This window comes from Aotus nancymaae, unplaced genomic scaffold (assembly GCF_030222135.1).
Source record: "Aotus nancymaae isolate 86718 unplaced genomic scaffold, 86718_ANA_hifiasm-v0.15.2.pri h1tg000021l, whole genome shotgun sequence".
Classification (NCBI taxonomy): Eukaryota; Metazoa; Chordata; class Mammalia; order Primates; family Aotidae; genus Aotus; species Aotus nancymaae.
The window spans coordinates 10,598,661-10,610,000 of NW_026988433.1; the positions used below are offsets into that span (position 1 = coordinate 10,598,661).

The 11,340-nt window shown below is 47.7% G+C and overlaps 1 non-coding gene across 1 annotated transcript; it reads right to left on the reverse strand.

The window, feature by feature from the left end:
* Positions 1-8,224: 8,224 nt before the first annotated feature.
* On the reverse strand, positions 8,225-8,340 carry LOC135276301 (U5 spliceosomal RNA). The gene has a single exon (XR_010343869.1). It is a non-coding gene; the product is annotated as a U5 spliceosomal RNA (small nuclear RNA).
* Between the last annotated feature and the right edge of the window lie 3,000 nt (positions 8,341-11,340).

The following is an 11,340-nucleotide window of genomic DNA, read 5'->3' on the forward strand; positions in this document are numbered from 1 at the left end:
GAGGCTGAGGCAGGAGAATCACTTTAACCCAGGAGGTAGAGGCTGCAGTGAACCGACATCACGCCACTGCACTGCAGCCTGGGTGACAGAGTAAGACTGTTTCAGGGAAAAAAAAAAAAAAAAGTGCTGGAATCTGCCTTTAAGGAGCTTATACAGTCCTGGGAGAAAATGGAGGGTTCCCTCCCAATTACAACACAATTCATCTGGCGGCCATGGGAGGAAGGCAAGGTACTTGGGCCATTTTGTGGTGAGAGAATCCCTTATGGAGGACTGACTTAGATTTCTCAGGACCACTGGATTTAGTATTCATTTGGAGGGAATTTGAAGACTTCTGGAAACAGATAAGCGTTGAACTAATCCTTGAAGCATAGGCAGGAGGAATCATAGACAAAAACGCACGTTGAGCTCTAGAGAAAACAGTGAGTAAAGCAGAAGCAAGAACACGCAAGAAACGTAGAATGGTGAAAAAGACTTCAAGTAAGAGTGGCGTATTCACTGATGCTAAGAACTCTGGATTGCTTTGCTCTGTGGTCTGTTAAAGATCTTTCAGTGAAAGTGTCCTCCTAAAAGTGGTGTTTTTTTGTTTCTTTGAGATGGAGTCTTGCTCTGTCACCCAGACTGGAGGGTAGTGGGACGATCTCAGCTCACTGCAGCCTCTGCCTCCCAGGTTCAAGCGATTCTCCTGCCTCAGCCTCCTGAGTAGCTGGGACCACCTCATGATCCACCCGCCTCTGCCTCCCAAAGTGCTGGGATTACAGGTATGAGCCACGTGCCTGGCTCTCTAAGTAGTGTTTTAAGAAGATAATTCCTAAAGCAGAAGTCTGAATGAATTGAAGAGAGACCATTTATGGGAGGGAGGGCATAAAGCAGGAAGTAGTTGCCTCGGGCGGGTGCCCCATTTTAAAAAGGTATTGTTTAGGCTGAGTGAGGTGGCTTACGCCTGTAATCCCATCACTTTGGGAGGCAGAGGTGGGCGGATCACGAGGTCAGGAGTTTGAGACCAGAGATGGTGAAACCCCATCTCTACTAAAAATACAAAAATTAGCTGGGTGTGGTGGCATGTGCCTGTAATCTTAGCTACTCAAGAGGCTGAGGCAGGAGAATCGCTTGAACCCAGGAGGCTGCAGTGAGCAGAGATGGCACCACTGCACTCCAGTCTGGACAACAGAGCAAGACTCTGTCTCAAAAAAAAAAAAAAAAAAAAGGGTTTGCTGTTTTGGAGTATTGCAAGACTGTTGGGTGGAGGAAGAAGTTACTGTTTCAACTTGCCCATGCTGTGACAGGTCTCCAGGTGTGGGTAGATGAGGTAAGAACCAAACACTTGTCCTTCAAGACTGACTTGCAGCAGGGGTGGGGATCTCTCTCTAATCTTTGCCTTGGTTTAAAGGGAATGTGAATTGCAATGCTGGTTGCTAAAACAAACCCAGCTGTTTGTTGTCTCATGGCAGCAGGTAAGTGGCAAGAAGGAACTGCCCTTACTAAAGTACAAAATGACTTTGTTCTTTTTTCAAAAGGTCACATTTCCTTATGTGGTGAAAATACCGTTTACTTTCTACTAAAACGAAGCTTCCTCCTGGTTGATTTTATCCTTCAAGTTCTCTGCTGGAATCATTTTGGCTCTTCTGTCTTGAATTGTGGTTTTTTACTGTTTTTCTCTGTAGGTAAATCTTAAGAATTTTGTAGATTATCATTAGCAGGCAAAACCAGCAAGGGTGTTGTAGCAACTTTTAGTACCCAAGTTGCTTGTGTCAGAGGCGTTTAAACCAGAGTGACTCCATCTTATATAGAGGCTGAGTAAAATGAGGCTGAGACCTACTGGGCTACATTTCTAGATGGCTAGGCATTCTAAGTCACAGGATGAGATAGGAGGTCAGCACAAGATACAGTCATAAAGACCTTGCTGATGAAACAGGTTGCAGTAAAGTAGCCGGCTAAAACCCGCCAAAACCAAGATGGTCCGGAGAGTGACCTCTGGTTGTCCTCACTGCTACACTCCTACCAGCACCATGACAGTTTACAAAAGCCATGGCGACATCAGGAAGTTACCCTGTATAGTCTAAAAAGGAGAGGCAAGAAAAATCCACCCAATGTATCAGCAAGAAATAACCTTAAAAATGGGCAACCATCAGCCCTGGGGCTGCTCTGCCTATGGAGTGGCCATTCTTTTATTCCTTTACTTTCCTAATAAACTGACTTTCACTTTATGGACTCGCCTGAATTCTTTTTTGTTTTTTTTGTTTTTTGTTTTTTGTTTTTTTGTTTTTGTTTTTTTTTTTTGAGACGGAGTTTCGCTCTTGTTACCCAGGCTGGAGTGCAATGGCGCGATCTCGGCTCACCGCAACCTCCGCCTCCCGAGTTCAAGCAATTCTGCCTCAGCCTCCCGAGTAGTTGGGATTACAGGCGCGCACCACCATGCCCAGCTAATTTTTTGTATTTTTAGTAGAGACGGGGTTTCACCATGTTGACCAGGATGGTCTCAGTCTCTTGACCTCATGATCCACCCGTCTCAGCCTCCCAAAGTGCTGGGATTACAGGCGTGAGCCACCGCGCCCGGCTCTTTTTTGGTTTTTTTGAGAGTCTCACTCTTGTCACCCAGGCTGGAGTGGAATGGCACGATGTCGGCTCGTTGCAACCTCCGCCTCCCAGGTTCAAGAGATTCTCATGCCTCAGCCTCCTGAGTAGCCAGGATTACAGGTGCCTGCCACCACGCCAGGCTAATTTTTGTATTTTTAGAAGAGAGAGGGTTTTGCCACGTTGACCAGGCTGGTCTCGAACTCTTGACCTCAGATGATCTGCCCATCTCGGCCTCCCAAAGTGTGGGGATTACAGGTGTAAGCCACCGCGCCCAGCCAGAAATATACTTTTTAAACAAAATTTCCTATCAACAATGTGCTGCATTTGGAATTTTGTAATAGGAGGAATTACTGAAAAGGCAAGGGGTGTGGTCCCTGCTGAATGCTAACATTCCGGGCAGCTGAGAGTGCCCCTTTGTAGGGTGACCTCATGCCAGAGTGAGTTCTTAACGTTTTCCGTGATGGAAGCGAGTTCATCAGTCATAAGTGAGAATGACAAATGAAACTGGATTGGAACAGGTTGTGGGATTAGACCTAGGGCAAATTTCTCACAGGCTTGGAACAAGTTTCCTTCTGTTTTACCGCAGTCCTGATCTTGGATTCTTCAAACCAATTATAACTCTGTTCATTGTACTAGCCCGGTCTACTAAGTATTTATTTAGAACATTTGGAGGAATCCTGAACTCCTGGGGTAGTTGAAACCAAACAGGGTTCATGACTTTAGAGAGTCAAAGATTAGGACAGGCATAGCAGGCATGTGGGGGAGGAACAGAATATTTGCCTACAGTCAATGTTAAATTTCCCTGATTTCTATCCAGAAGATCCACGGACCCCAGTTAAGAACCTTGCAGTAGTAGGGCTGGACTTGGTGGCTCAGGACTGTAATCTCAGTGCTTTGGATACCAAGGCAAGCGGATAGGTTGAGGTCAGGAGTTTGAAACCAGTCTTGGCAACATAGCAAGGTTCGAGACTTGTCTCTACAAAAAATAAACAAAATTAGCTTGGCGTGGTGGCATGCACCAGTGGTCCCAGCTGCTTGGAAAGCTAAGATAGGAGGATGGTCAAGGCTGCAGTGAGCTGTGATCAGGCCATTGCACTTCAGCCGGGGTCAGAGTGAGACCCTGTCTCAAAAAAAAAAAAAAAAAAAAAAAAGTTTTGTTGAATAAGTGAGTAGATTCAAAGGTTGAAATAGCCTACTTGTTTATTACCTTTTAGAGACTGGCTGACATCTAAATAGACTTGTGCTCAAGGTAGGAGTTTGAACTCAGTGATTGCTAAGGTTCCTTCCAACTCGTTTTTGTTGTTGTTGTTGAGAAAAAGGGTCTTGCTCTGTTGCCCAGGCTTCAGTGCAGTGATGAGATCATAGCTCACTGTAGCCTCGAACTCCTAGGCTCCAGCACTCCTCCCTGGGGCTAAAGGCACATGCCACCATGCCCAGCTAAGTTTTTTTTTTTTTTTAAGATGGAGTCTATGTCGCCCAGGCTTGAGTGCAGTGGCATGATCTTGGCTCACTGCAACCTCTGCCACCCAGGTTCAAGTGATTCTCCTGCCTCAGCCTCCTGAGTGGCTGGGACTACAGTCACTTGCCATCACGCCCGGCTAATTTTTTTGTAGCTTTTAGTAGAGAGGAGCTTTCACCATCTTGACCAGGCTGGTCTTGAACTCCTGACCTCATGATCCACCCGCCTTGGCCTCCCAAAGTGCTGGGATTATAGGTATGAGCCACCGCACCTGTGCGTCTTGCTATATTTCTCAGGCTGGCCTCAAGTTCCAGGGCTCAAGGGATCCCCGCCCCCAACATCAGTATCCTGGTGACTACTGGCATGTGCCACTATGCCTGGCTCAATTTCTATTTATTTACTTATTTATGAGACAGGGTCATGCTCTGTTGCCCAGGCTGGAGCACAGTGGCGTGATCATGGCTCACTACACCCTCAAACTCCTGGGCTCAAGCTGTTTTCCCTCCTGAGTAGCTGGGACTATAGGTGCATGGCAACATGCCTGGCTAATTAAAAAAAAAAATTTTTTTTGTAGAAACAAGGTCTTGCTATGTGGCCCAGGCTGGCCTCAAATTGCTGAGCTCAAGCAATCTGCCTGACTCAGCCTCCCAAAGTACTAGGATTACAGGAGTAAGCCACTGCACCTGGCCCTAAAAGGAATTTCTTTTCTTTTCTTTTTATTTTTCTTTTATTTATTTATTTTTTTTGAGACAGTCTCGCTCTTGTTGCCCAGGCTCGAGTGCAGAGGCGCGATTGGCTCACTGCAGCCTCTGCCTCCTGGGCTCAAGCTATTCTCCTGCCCCAGCCTCTGGAGTAGCTGGGATTACAGGTGCCCCCAACCGTGTCTGGCTTGCTTATTTATTTATTTATTTATTTATTTTTATTTTATTTTATTTTATTTTGAGACGGAGTCTCACTCTGTCACCCAAGCTGGAGTGCAGTGGCGCCATCTTGGCTCACTGCAACCTCTACCTCATGGGTTTAAGCTATTCCCCTGCCTCAGCCTCCCAGGTGGCTGGGACTACAGGCGCGCGCCACCATGCCTAACTAATTTTTTGTATTTTAGTGGAGATGGGGCTTCACCATTTTGGCCAGGATGGTTTCAATCTCCTGACCTCGTGGTCCGCCCACCTTGGCCTCCCAAAGTGCTGGGATTACAAGTGTGAGCCACCGCACCCAGCCTAATTTCTTTATTTTTAGTAGAGTTGGGGTTTTACCATGTTGGCCAGGATGGTCTCAAACTCGTGACCTCAGGTGATCTACCTGTCTGGGCCTCCCAAAGTGCTGGGATTACAGACATGAACCACCACTCTAGGCCTAAAGAAACTTTTTTTTTTTGAGATGGAGTCTCGCTCAGCTGTCCAGGCTGGAGTGCAGTGGCACAATCTCGGCTCACTGCAACCATCATCTCCTGGTTCTAGTGATTCTCCCGCCTCAGCCTCCTGAGTAGCTGGGATTACAGGCACCCATTATGCCTGACTAAGTTTTATATTTTAGTAGAGATAAGGTTTCACCATGTTGGCCAAGTTGGTCTTGAACTCCTGACCTCAGGTGATCCGCCCGCCTTGAGCCTAAAGGAACTTCTAAATGAAATGCTTCTCAAGCAGAAACCAAGAACAAATTCTCAGCAGCAGTGAGTTCCCATGTGTGAGAAACACTAGTGTGATGAATCAAAACAATCTATATGAAAGAGCTTTGGACCAGGCACGTTGGGTCATGCCTGTGTTCCTAGCACTTTGGGAGGCCTGGCAGGAGGACAGCTTGAGCCCAGGAGTTCAAGACCAGCCTGGGCAACATAGCAAAACCCTAGGAAAAATCAAAGATTAGCCAGCCATGGTGGCACGCACATGAGCCCGGGAGGTCAAGGCTTCAGTAAGCCAAGATCACACTACTGTACTCCAGCCTGGGCAACAGAGTGAGACCCTGTCCCCCTGCAAAAAAAAAATTAAATAAATAACATTAACCACGTGTGGTGGTGCATGCCTATAGTCCCAGCTACTGAGGAGGTAGGAGGCTAAAGTTGGAGGATTACTTGACCCCAGGAGGTTGAGGGTACAGTGAGCCCTCATTTTGCCATCTCATTCCAGCCTGGGTGACAGAGCAAGACCTTGTCTGACATACACACACACACACACACACACACACACACACGGCCGGGCACAGTGGCACACGCCTGTAATCCCAGCACACTGGGAGGCTGAGGCGGGTGGATCACTTGAGGTCAGGAGTTTGAGACCAGGCTGGTCAACATGGTGAAACCCTGTCTCTACTCAAAACAATTAGCTGGGCATGGTGGTGTGTATACCTGTAGTTCCAGCTACTCAGGAGGCTGAGGCAGAAGGATCACTTGAGCCCAGAAGGTGGAGGTTGTAGTGAGCTGGGATTTTGGCACTGCACTCCAGCCTGGGCGATGACAGTGAAACTCTGTCTCAAAAAACAAAGAGGCCGGGGCGGGCATGGTGGCTCACACCTGTAATCCCAGCACTTTGGGAGGCTGAGGCAGGTGTATCACAAGGTCAAGAGATCGAGAGCATCCTGGCCAACAGGATGAAACCCCATCTCTACTAAAAATATAACAAATTAGCCAGGCGTGGTGGCATGCGCCTGTAGTCGCGGCTACTCAGGAGGCTGAGGCAGGAGAATCGCTTGAACCCAGGGAGGCGGAGTTTACAGTGAGCCGAGATCGTGCCACTACACATCAGCCTGGGTGACAGTGCAAGACTCTGTCTCAAAAACATCCAAACAAACAAACAAAAAAGTAGGTGGTTTGTATTAGTTTCCTAGGGCTGCTATAACAAACTACCGAGACCTGGGTGGATTTGAACAAGAGAAACGTACCGTCTCACAGTTCTGGGGCTGAAGTCTGATGCGAAGGTGTCAGCAGGGCCCTGTTCCCTCTGAAGGCTCCGGGGGAGAAACTGTTCCGTGCTTCTCTCCCAGCTTCTGGTGTCCCCAGGCGTTCATTAGATTACAGATGCGTCACCCCATCCTCCTGCTTACGAATTTCCCTTCACTGTGTCTGTTCTCTGTCCACATGTCTCTGCGCCCACACTTCCTTTTTGGAAGATTCCCATCATATTGGAGTCAGGCCCACCTCATTAACCTACGCAATTACTCCTGTAAAGACCCTGATTCCTGAGATCACATTCCAAGGTGCTGGGGGCAGGACTTTATTTGTTTATTTATTTATTTTTATTTTTTGAGATGGCATCTCGCTCTGTCACCCAGGCTGGCGTGCAATGGCGCCATCTCAGCTCACTGCAACCGCTGCCTCCTGGGTTCAAGTGATTCTCCTGCCTCAGCCTCCTGAGTAGCTGGGACTACAGGCATGTGCCACCACACCCAGCTAATTTATTTTAGGAGAGATGGAGTTTCACCATGTTGGCCAGGATGGTCTCAATCTCCTGACCTCATGATCCGCCCACCTTGGCCTCCCAAAGTGCTCGGATTACAGGCATGGAATTTATTTTTTATTTTATTTTTTTAGATGGAGTCTTGCTCTGTAGCCCAGGCTGGAACGCAGAGGTGCAATCTCACCTCACTGCAACTTCCACCTCCCAGGTTCGAGTGATTGTCCTGCCTCAGCCTCCAGAGTAGTTGGGATTACAGGCTCCAGCCACTACATACAAATAATTTTTGTACTTTTAGTAGAGACAGGGTTTCACCATGTTGGCCAGGCTGGTCTTGAGCTCCTGACCTCAGATGACCTGCCCACACAGGCGTGAGTCACCACACCTGGCCAGGGGCAGGACTTTAACCTGTCTCTTTGGAGGGCACACAAGTCAACCCATAACAGGGGTCTGAAAGTGACACAGGGTTTCCTGCTGGGGTCAACATGATGGTTCTAGGTCCAGTCATTACACCTGTATTTCAGTGTATAGGGGGAATAAATGTATTTTTTAATTTATTTATTTTTTGAGTCAGGAGCTTCCTTTGTCTACCAGACACGAGTTCAGAAGCCTGATCACAGCTCACTGCAGCATCAACTTCCCCAGGCTCAGGTGACCCTCCCACCTCAGCCTCCTGAGTAGCTGAAACCACAGGCACACACCACCACACCTGACTTACTTTTTTATTTTTATTTTTGTGGAGATAAGGTGTCACTATGTTGCCCAGGCTGGTCTTTTTTTTTTTTTTTTTTTTTTTAACATCAGCCCCAAAGAAACAGGGCCTCAAAAAATTGAGCTAAGACTCAGAATTGTTCCTCTCCATGGAAATCTTTAGTAAAAGGTGAAAGATTTATGCAATTTGAAGAGAAACCCGAGTATGTCCAGGCTGGTCTTGATCTCCTGGGCTCAAGCCATCCTCCCAAAGGATCTTCTCTCATCCTCCCAGAATGCTGGGATTACAGGTGTGAATCACTGCTCCCAGCCCAACAAACAGTTTTCTCTGTAACACTCTACACTTCTTTTTTTTTTTTGAGACGGAGTCTCACTGTCATCCAGGCTGGAGTGCAATGGCGCGATCTCGGCTCACTGCAACTTCCACCTCCCAAATTCAAGCAATTCTCTTGCCTCAGGCTCCTGAGTAGCTGGGATTACAGGCATGTGCCACCGCACCCAGCTAATTTTTGTATTTTTAGTAGAGATGGGGTTTCAACATCTTGGCCAGGCTGGTCTTGAACTCCTGACCTCGTGATCCACCCACCTCGGCCTCCCAAAGTGCTGGGATTACAGGTGTGAGCCACCACGCCTGGCAACACTACACTTCTAACACCAGGTGTGGAGGGGTTTTTCCCACACCAGCCCACTCTTCAACCCTCCAGGCATCAACTGGGGGTTCCACAATTCAACTGTGAGCTTAGTGCAGACTCCACAGGCTTAGTCACACAAAACTGCCCTCCATTTTGGTTGCCAATCTCAAGTAGTGGGTCCCCAGTTTACTCAGACATCTGTCTGACTTCGCTACACATCGAGGCTCCCATGACCCCTTTTCACAGGGCCAATAATTTGCTATGATGGCTTACAGAACTCAAGGAAACATTTTCAGTTAGCAATTTATTATAAAGAATGTGATCAAGGATACACCTGGTCAGCCAGATGAACAGGTACATGGGCCGAGGTGCAGAAGCATCTGAGTACAGGAGCTTCTGTCCCTGGGGAGCAGGGGTGCACCACACCCCCAGCACATGGGTGTTCACCAGCCTGCAAGTTGAGAGGTTTTTGTGGAGACTTTTCTTTCTTTCTTTTTTCCAGACAGTGTTTTCCTCTGTCACTGAGGCTGGAGTTCACAGGCATGATCATGGCTCACTTCAGCCTCAACTTCTAGAGGCTCAAGCAATCCTCCTGCCTCAGTCTTCTAAAGTTTACAGGCGTGAGCCCCTACACCCTGCCTTTTTTATTTTTTATTTTTGAAATGGAATCTCGCTCTATCGCCCAGGCTGGAGTACAGGGGCGCCATCTTGGCTCACTGCAACCTTCACCTCCCGGGTTCAAGCTATTCTCCTGCCTCAGCCTCCTGAGTTGCTGGGACTACAGGTGCGCACCACCATGCCCAGCTAATTTTTTTGTATTTTTAATAGAGACGAGGTTTCACCATGTTAGCCAGGATGGCCTCGATCTCCATCTCCTGACCTTGTGATCCACCCACGTTGGCCTCCCAAAATGCTGGGATTACAAGTGTGAGCCACCGTGCCCGGCCGCACTCTGCCTTTATGGAAACTTCTTCATCTAGGCATGATCGATTATTAACTTAATCTCTAGGCCTTTCCACTTACCCAGAGGATGGAGAGTGAGGCTGAAAATTTCAAGATGCTAATCATGATTTGGTCATTCTGGTGACCAGCCCCCATCCTGAAGCTATCCAAGAGCCCACTAAGGATGGTTTCATTAGAACAATAAGTCTTCCTGTCACCCAGAAAATCCCAAGGGATTAGGAGCTCTCTATCAGGAGCCAGGTTCAAAGACCAAATGGTAGAACAAAAGATGCTCCTATCACTTTTTGCTTTAAAAACTGCAAAGGTTTTAGGAGCTCTTGCCAGAAGCCAGGGGCGAAAAACACCAATATGTATATTTCTATTTTTTTTTATTTTTTATTTTTTGAGAGAAAGTCTCACTCTGTTGCCCAGGCTGGAGGGTAGTGGTGCAATCTTGGCTCACTGCAGCCTCTGCCTTCAGGTTCAAGTGATTCTCTTTCATAGCCTCCTGAGTAGCTGGGATTACAGGCATGTGCCACCACACCCAGCTAATTTTTGTATTTTTAGTAGAGACGGGGTTTCTCCATGTTGGCAGGCTAGTCTCAAACTCCTGGCCTAAAGTGATCTGTCCACTTTGGCCTCCTAAAGTGCTGGGATTACAGGCATGAGTCACCATGCCTGGGCTATTTCTTATTATATCACCATGTCACATCCTGTCAGCAGGAAGGAGAAAAGAAAGATAAATGTTTGCCGTCTTCCTTTAAGAAAACTGCCTGGACTGGGCACAGTAGCTCACACCTGTAATCCTAACTACTTGGGAGGCTGAGGCAGGATTGCTGGTGCCCAGGAGTTCAAGTCTGCAGTGAGCTGTGATCATGTCACTGTACTCCAGCCTGGAAAACAGAGCAAGTCTCCCTCTCTTAAACACACAGACACACACACACACACTTCCAAAAGGTTGCATGGGCTACTTCAGATTGGCCAGAACTTAGTACAGGAAGTTAGGAAATGTCTTCATTCTGGATGTCCATGTGGCAGGAAGAATCGGGTACAAGAAGAGGGTAGAAGGGCTTCGAGGGGGTGGGACTTCTGGTAGTCTCTGCTTCAGTCTTTGAAAACTAAAGCACAGTAATGAACGTTATAGTTGACCGTGCAATACTCATTTTAGCCTGATCGTGGTATATTCAGGGTGGACAGACCTAGGCCCATCTGGACCAAGGAGATGCATGCCAGAGGGTGTGTGTGTGTGTGTGTGTGTGTGTGTGTGCGCTTAAAAAAACCATAGGAAAGGCCGGGCATGGTAGCTCACACCTGTAATCCCAATACTTTGGGAGGCTGAGGTGGGCAGGTCACCTGAGGTCGGAAGTTCGAGACCAGCGTGACCAACATGGAGAAACTCCATCTCTACTAAAAATACAAAACTAGCTGGGCTTGGTGGCAGGCGCCTGTTATCCCAGCTACTCAGGAGGCTGAGGCAGGAGAATTGCTTGAACCTGGGAGGCTGGGAGGCAGAGGTTGCTATAAGCCAAGATCGCACCACTGCACTCCAGCCTGGGTAACAAGAGCGAAACTCCATCTCAAAAAAAAGAGAGAAAAGAAAAAGAAAACTACAGGAAAGCATGAGTAAGGAAAT